A 7965-nucleotide genomic window follows, 5' to 3' on the forward strand; every position below is an offset into this window, starting at 1 on the left:
GTAAACATCTAAAATCGTTGTTTAAAAACAATGTACAAAATCACGTGAGCATGAAAAGCTGCGGAAATATGTTTGCCTCGAGGCTGTCTATTATGTCAATTTCAGTGCAGTGGCGTTATTCATCATCTTTTTCCTCAGGGGCTTACCATTAGCGCTTGACCCAGACAGTGACTCAAACACGCGATGTGCTTTCTCAGAAAGATTAGCACCAATGTCTTCGAAGCATATGGAGGAAATGAGCAATTAACCCTTTGTAACGTTGAAATATAATGGTGTCACTCGCATACGTAAAACGGGAAGACTTAAAGGTACTATCTACGACAGGAGAAGAGTGTTGCATGGAAGTTTCAAGTAAAGGTGACCTTGATGATACATACATTCCGATCACTTCCCATAGTGCCACATGATGAATGATCGCCTTCACATTGAGAAATAGTGTAAACAACCAGATGTCCCGGCACGTGAACTGAATGTGAGACACAAGCTAATTCTGGAAAATCAATATTTAATGTAAACAAACCCGAGAAACACTTGGCACTGTAGTATTTTCCACTGCTGTGGAGTTTCACAAGTTTGACAAGACAAGACTTTATCATTTCAAAATAAATCTATAATTTGTACAAAAATTTGTATTAATTACACAAATCAACACGAATAAATACACTGAAAAGAAATTAGCATTTGATATCAACATTTTGTGTGACTGATTAGAGCAAAATGGCTGTTCAACACAACCAAAGACATTACAAACATACCGCAATCAAAACAGAAATACATCTAGGTATACTGACATCATCACTCATTGGTCTAACCGCAGATTTAGAATTAGTTTGCTTTGTTGAAGAGAGTGCACTACTTGGCAGAATTGTCCACTAGACAATGCTACAAGGTCCAAAACATGCATCAGGCACATGTGATCTTGTTAAGAGCTTTATTGTGTCCCCTGTTACCATGGACCTGCACACGGAGAACCCGCTCACTGACTGACCACATGTCTGAATCTTAGTCCCCCTGTGCTCTTGTAGAGACAGACAAAGGTTGGATTTGTACAGATTGTTTTGTAGAAACGGGCATGTGCTAAACCATCTGGAATGAATTGTTCTGTTTTCTGACATGTTCCTTTGAGGTCATCGTTTTCTTGCCCGCAGTAACAAATAACAGCATGTAAGCGATCAACGATGGAAGTTATAAGCTTGAGAACAAATTCATTGTGTCTGTCTATGTTAGACCATACGCATATGCTGGCAGGGATAGGAAATATAAAAGAATTTTTTCTTATCTTTCTCACATTCAGTGTCTTCAAGGCACCATCATAATTTTACTGACGGGGCATGTTGTCGTCAGAAACAGGCGTATCTGATTTAATAAGATCTATTTACTGTTTTGGTTCAACCAATCCAAAACATACCTTCATAGCATCAGCTAAATCACAGTTAACTGAGGTGTCGCAACCTGCAGGCCAACGGCTGTGCTTTCATCTGCCTCCCTACAGCAAAATTCAGCCTCTTAAGACAAACTAGAGCTTACCAACTCTTCAGGAAGGCACGATTTGATTACTGGGGCAAGTAACAAAGGGCTAAACAAGTCTTTACCCTGTTATAATACAACTGGCCTTACCAAATAATAATAAAAAAAAACATATAGATCTAATGTACAAAAATTAAAGATCACTGTGATGGAATCAAAATTGAGGAGCATGATCAAGCCACTTTTCCTGATGAGGCACATGTGCCCCCTAGTGGTCAACGGCTAAACCACAAAGCTGCAACCCAGTGTAATCACATAATACAAATCATCACAAAATACACGTCTGCACTAAAAAGTGTTCACAGGTCTTACAAATAGAATAAAAAAAAAATGCAGTTTAACCAATTGGCAAATAAAAAATGCTAAAAAAAAAAAAAAAAATCTTCCCGCGACCATCGGTTCAAACTGTTCTTGCATCCACAGGAAACGTCGCGCTTCGTGAGAAACTGATAGGTCTGCGACTGTTTCCAGCACCACTTCCATATCAACATAAACACTCCACAAAACACTGGAGGACTCGGCAGATGCAGCACCAAACATTTCACAAACACCATATTCTCTCTCTCAAAATACTCATTTCATCATGAATAAATACAAACATCCAATATTCATAACCATTCTGTCCAATAACATGTTGGCAGCGTTTCAGCTGCACTTGAAAACTCTCAAGGTTATATATTTAAACACTGAGGGTGGGGGGCGGGGAAGAGAAGAAAGGCAGAAAATGGAGATAACCCCTGAAAGTTGTTCTACTTCCTTCTGGGGGTTTATAAAGTGGAGAGTTTGATCCCCATTAGGAGGTAAACAGGAGGATGAATGCCATATGCGACAGTCTGATTGTCTGGACAGTTCAGAGCAGCTGGATAAATCCACAAATGGTGCAAATAAAACAGTTGTCAGTGTCAGGGTAAAATGAGAGCTACGAAAAAGTCCGCGACAAAACCATGTAGTGTGAAAAAAAATCCTTGTAGACCACTGTCTCATGTCAGTTTCCCCAGCGGCCAACTGTAAAGAGATCAAGGACAAATGACATTAAATATCATCTTGTATCTGCTAATATATAAATGTCTGTCACGAAATCAAATAAACCATTCACTGAGAAAGTAGATTAGTAATAGTCTAATTTTCCTTTTTACTGCATTGGCCTATAAGATTACTTGTCATTTACGATAATCTTCTCGGTATGGAGCATGACGTGAAATACTCATGCCATATTGCAGTTGTGAAGGCATCTATTTAATCCACATATTGAAAATGTGTCTGGGATGAATGCATTTCTCACCCTCCATGTTGAGTGAGGCAGGGCTGATATACAAAGGATTTCCATCTTCCGGATCCTGATCATAAAGCAGCTGCAGGAACACGCTGTAGACCATATCTCTGCTCAGCGTGTAGTGGATTAGCCTGTCATGCTCGAAAGGCATCGTAAACTTCAGCTCGAACTGGGCTGTGTTATCTCTGTACCTAACAAGAGGATATAAAACACACATTCAACTGCGCTCTCTGAATGTGGGCCATCTGACACGACAGAATTTCACAGCCCAAACCAAAGGACCAAAATAGTGAACCTGTGAAGATGTCATGTGGATTTTGTGATGCATTTGTTCCATTTCTAAATCTTTTAAACCATACTGCAACTTTGTTGTGTTAAGTTCAATCTGTCTGTGAGCGGAAACACCACCTGAATGTGGTTATGTTGGCGCGAACAAAGTACCGTCCCAAGGCCGGAGAGGAGCTGTAAACGTCAGTCAGCTACGAGAGAGAGAGAGAGAGAGACAGAAAGAGGCGGGGCTATGAATGGTCTTTCACCGATCCTTAACTGGAACTTTCCCAGCCAAATTCCAAACCTGAATCTTTCCAACCAGGACAAGTACAGAAATGCTTAAGAGCATGCAAATACAACCAATATGGTTTGACAAACTTTTTTCCCTGACACAACCACCTCCTGTTGCGTTACCACTATGCTTTTTTTCACCACATTCTTAAAGGGGAACGATTCACTAACCTTGAACGTAGAGTCCCTAAAAGTTCACTATCAGTTCAAACATAAGTTTCCTCACAGTAAGCTGTATTAGTCTTGTTTTACTGCCTAAACAGAGTGTTACATAGCCACACATCTGTTCTCAGTTACTGCAAATCCTATTCATATCTAATGATTAGTCAATGTGAGAAACATGCATTAGCGCTTCCTCTGAAACATACTGTTGCAAAAACTGCACAACTATATCATAACAGCAGCATAACAGCAGAGTATTTCCTTCAGCTACAGACTGATAACATGACTCACTAGACAACAGCTATTATTGTCCTCAGCAAGACTAAATCAATCTTTACACAGCCAATCATTTTACTGCCTTTTACAGTCACCTAACACTGAACCTACTTCATGCTTACAGTCTTTTTCATTACTGTCACAGGCTTAAAACTTTCAGACACACCATGATTCAGGTTTGAGCTCTTTTTTTTTGGGGGGGGGGGGGGGGGGGGGGGGGGGGGGGTGCTTTTGGTGATTTACGTCATATGCTACGTGCTAATCATGTTAATTTGGTTTGTCTGATGGAGGGGTTACAAACAGATTCAGTCTTTCATAAAGAGAGAGAGAGAGTCAGAAAATCTCGGGACCAACCTTTTCTTTGAGATGATAAAACAGGGCATCTGATTGACTGGGCTGATACAGGCTGTGTGATGTGTTATTCTGTGTGCCCACCGTGAAATTTCCCTTGAAGTAGCGTGGTACCACAAAAGAGTCCTTATTAAACATCTCATCCACATCCTCATGGCCAACTATGATGAAAAACACAGAGGGGCTCAGATACGTGCTTTCAAACACACATACACGAAAAGAAATCAACCAACATCAGGCTTTTAATCTGATGACAATGACCCAAAAGCCACAAAAAAAAAAAACAGTAACAGGAAGCATGGACCATGCGATTAAGAACATGAAAAACAGCGCTGGTTTTGATGACACTCTAGGTTTTGACAGTGTGGTTTTACTACTGCATGTCATGGTCACAGTACAGTTAAGACATACAGTCATGCGTTAAAGCCGTTTTTGGTTTTGGCATGAGAAACATGCACCACATCATGAACACATAAAGTGCGGCTGAAACAATGCTCTTCAACACAGCATGTCACTATAAAACAGAAAGACTCCACTGTAGCACACCCAGTTAAAGCAAACAGCGCAAAGGTGCGCCCTCCATCTGGGATTCAGGGACAAACTGTAACTGAAACAAAACTGGCCGCGTGTCCCGTGAGGATGAGTTGGCCAGGAATCCTTATCCCCATTTTATTTCCGGATGAAACAGAAGTCTAGGTTGTTGCAAGCAGAGTCAAGCAAACAGCATTCTCCTCTAACTAGGTCATGTCACGTTTATGGAAATAACAATTGATTGGGTTCAGACACAAAGGAAGAGGCATTTGGACTGAGAGGACCGTCATGCCAAAGGAAGACGTACAAGAACGCAGGAGTTTGGACATTTAAAGTTGGGAGGAACAGAAAACCAGAGGGAAAAAAAAATACATAAACAACGGACATAGATGGCCCTTCCTTTTAGCTTGGGTTACGTTACCTCTGAGCAGACAGAAGGAGACACCAAAGACGAGAGCGAGTATAACCACGATGATGATAATGACCATCCATAGTCGCAGCTTCCACACCACCACTTCATTCAGATCTCTCTTTACTCTAGCTACTGCACCCTCACGCTGCTGAAGCCAGATAATAACAACGACACCACATTAGCGATGGAGGGGGGGGTTCACTTTTTTAAAAAATGTGTTATTCTTTTGAGAGACCTGAAGAGCAAATGAAATTTACAAAAAAATAATCACTATTTATTTATAATCCATATGTCGGGCCTCATGTTCTGATGAATTCTCTGAGATATACGGTGCCTAAAATATGTTGCTGTTTGGTTACACAATGTCTTGTTTGGTACCTGAGTGAGAAGGCAACTGATATCTTATATATGTATTGTAGCTTTTCTTTAAAAAAAAAAATATTGTACTGGTGTGAGTAAATAAAGTTATTCAAACGTTATTCTGTTTTCCTACATATATATATTTGACGTTTTCTTGTGGCTACCTGGAGCTTCTGACTTTTTTGTCTATGTGCAAAATGTGTTTGTCATTCACAATACCCTACAAGTAAAGAATACAAGACAATTGAGGTTTAAGAGTTTACCTGTGTTCTGCTCTGTGTTTCTGATATACTGTTATGTTCTTCTGATAATATCATTACATCTTCTGCATCTCTCACAGCAACACCATCCACAATCTCAATTCCCTGACCCTACACACACACACACACACACACACACACACACACAGAAAGAGAGAGAGAGGGGGACAGATGAATTTGCTCAGTTAGCTCTGTCAATAAGTTCTCCACTTGTAACTTTCATACATATATCACACAGTCTGTGGGTATGTAAGTGTCTGTGTGTGTGTGTGTGTGTGTGTGTGTTTGGTTTCTGTGTCTCAAGTCAGGTGAAGTTGTAGTCTAAGCCAGACAAAATGTGATCCAGAGAGTGGCCAGACCTGTTCTAAGTCATGTGGATCCAGTTTTTGAAACAGCAGAACAGATCAGTTCATTTACATTGGCTGAGTGGTAAGAGAGCAGTATCATATAGGCGGTGAGGCTGTTTTTCCCTTTGAAATAACAGCCCGTGACAATCTCCATGCATCACGTGAATGCATTCACGAAACTCCAACCACCTCCCTCACAGGTTTAGCTACAGTCCTTGTCATTTCTGCAGATCAATGACTGCAACATCTAAAACACTTACTCTCCACGGATAATAACAACTCTCCTCAGCATATTTCGCCTTTATGATCTATATGGAATAACTACGTTCGTTTGTTCTGATTATGGTTATTTTATGCTATAGTTCCCATCTGGTGGAAAACATGAACATTCAAACCTGTATAGATCAGGGATCTTTCAAATGTCATCGCAGTGTATACAGAGCGACAATGCATGTTTCTCACCGTCGCATTTACTCATGACATTTTCTTGGGAGGTGCGGATTTAAGGAAGCCGTGACTCACCTCTGCCAATAGTCGACTGGCCTCTGTGGCATGGCTCCCATAGTCTCCGTTTACTTGTCTGCCCTGGGAACATTTTCAGATCAGTAAAAAAAGCCTGGGCATAAATAATGTTGCAGCAGCCTACTTTGCTGTCTGTATACACCCTCTACCTTATTCAGAAAGATTCGGAAAGCTTTCTGCTTACTTGTCAAACGCACGTATCAGTGGCGCATGTCTCTCTAGGGTTAAATAAACACCAACGCTGTATTTTCCTTTATAGATTAACGTATCGGTTCATCGCTTCACTTCATTCAAGGGCACAGAACCGACGTAAACATAAGGTCATATTCACAAGTTTATGATGAGTGGGGGGAGGGGCAGCTATCAAAACGCATCTACCCTTAAACAGTTTCACCTACGACCGTGTGTTTATTTTCACACGCGTCAATGGTTAACATTTTCCAGTGTATTACTGAGCTTAATGCAGACGGGAAAAACTAAACTGATATTTTTCAAGTGTACTGAGGAGCAATGTCATTAAAAAATTAAGGAATGTGCACATTTAGTTTCACGTAAGACAAAAAAGAAAGAAAGAAAGAAAGAAAGAAAGAAAGAAAGAAAGAAAGAAACACAAACAAGCTTTAAGTTTACCTCTTCCTTGTTTTCGCTAAGAGCATTATTGTTGTCTGAAAATTCCTGTAATTCAATTGATTCGCTCATGTTGTACTGGAGTTCCAAACCTGTTTTCTCATCAACCGGAACTTGGCAGCGTCCTTAAGGATAGAAATTTGTTCAAATCACACATGACGAGTGTCTTCTTAAAACTGTCGACATACTGTAAAGTCCGAATGAGTACACTGAATGAGAAGTGACCGAAAGTTTCTAGCTCGTAGAAGCGACCAAACCATTGGTTTCTGGGATTCCTTTCGTTCCTTCACAGGTGAGTCAGGTTCTTGACTGTAACCTGGGAAGGCGTTGTCTAATTCTGATTGCACTGAGACTGAAGGTATGGCGAAGAGAGCAACTTTTATGCGTCAGTCTGGTGAAATTTTGACAACCGTGGTCGACTGAATGAAATGTAAAGTGACTTTCTGTTTTAAAATGAAATTTCTCTTCCTCAAAAGACCCACGTCTTCACGTGGAACTTTTGCAGCTTTCACCGATTCGAAACTTGCTACTTGGTGTAAGCGCGATGATTTCAGGGAAATGCCACAGGAAACTGTTGAGTCAAACATTAGGTTAAGTAGGGAGTACGAATCGAAAGAATATATCTTATAAACTATTAATTAATTGTTAACAGTTTTCAAAACGGTCAATCCTTTTGTGACCTGTTCTGACGAGTGACAAATTCCATGAACTTTGTCGCTTTACTGTATTTGTCAAGTTGCTGAAGTTCCTAAGTTG

Source organism: Chanos chanos, chromosome 6 (genome assembly GCF_902362185.1).
Source record: "Chanos chanos chromosome 6, fChaCha1.1, whole genome shotgun sequence".
NCBI lineage: Eukaryota > Metazoa > Chordata > Actinopteri > Gonorynchiformes > Chanidae > Chanos > Chanos chanos.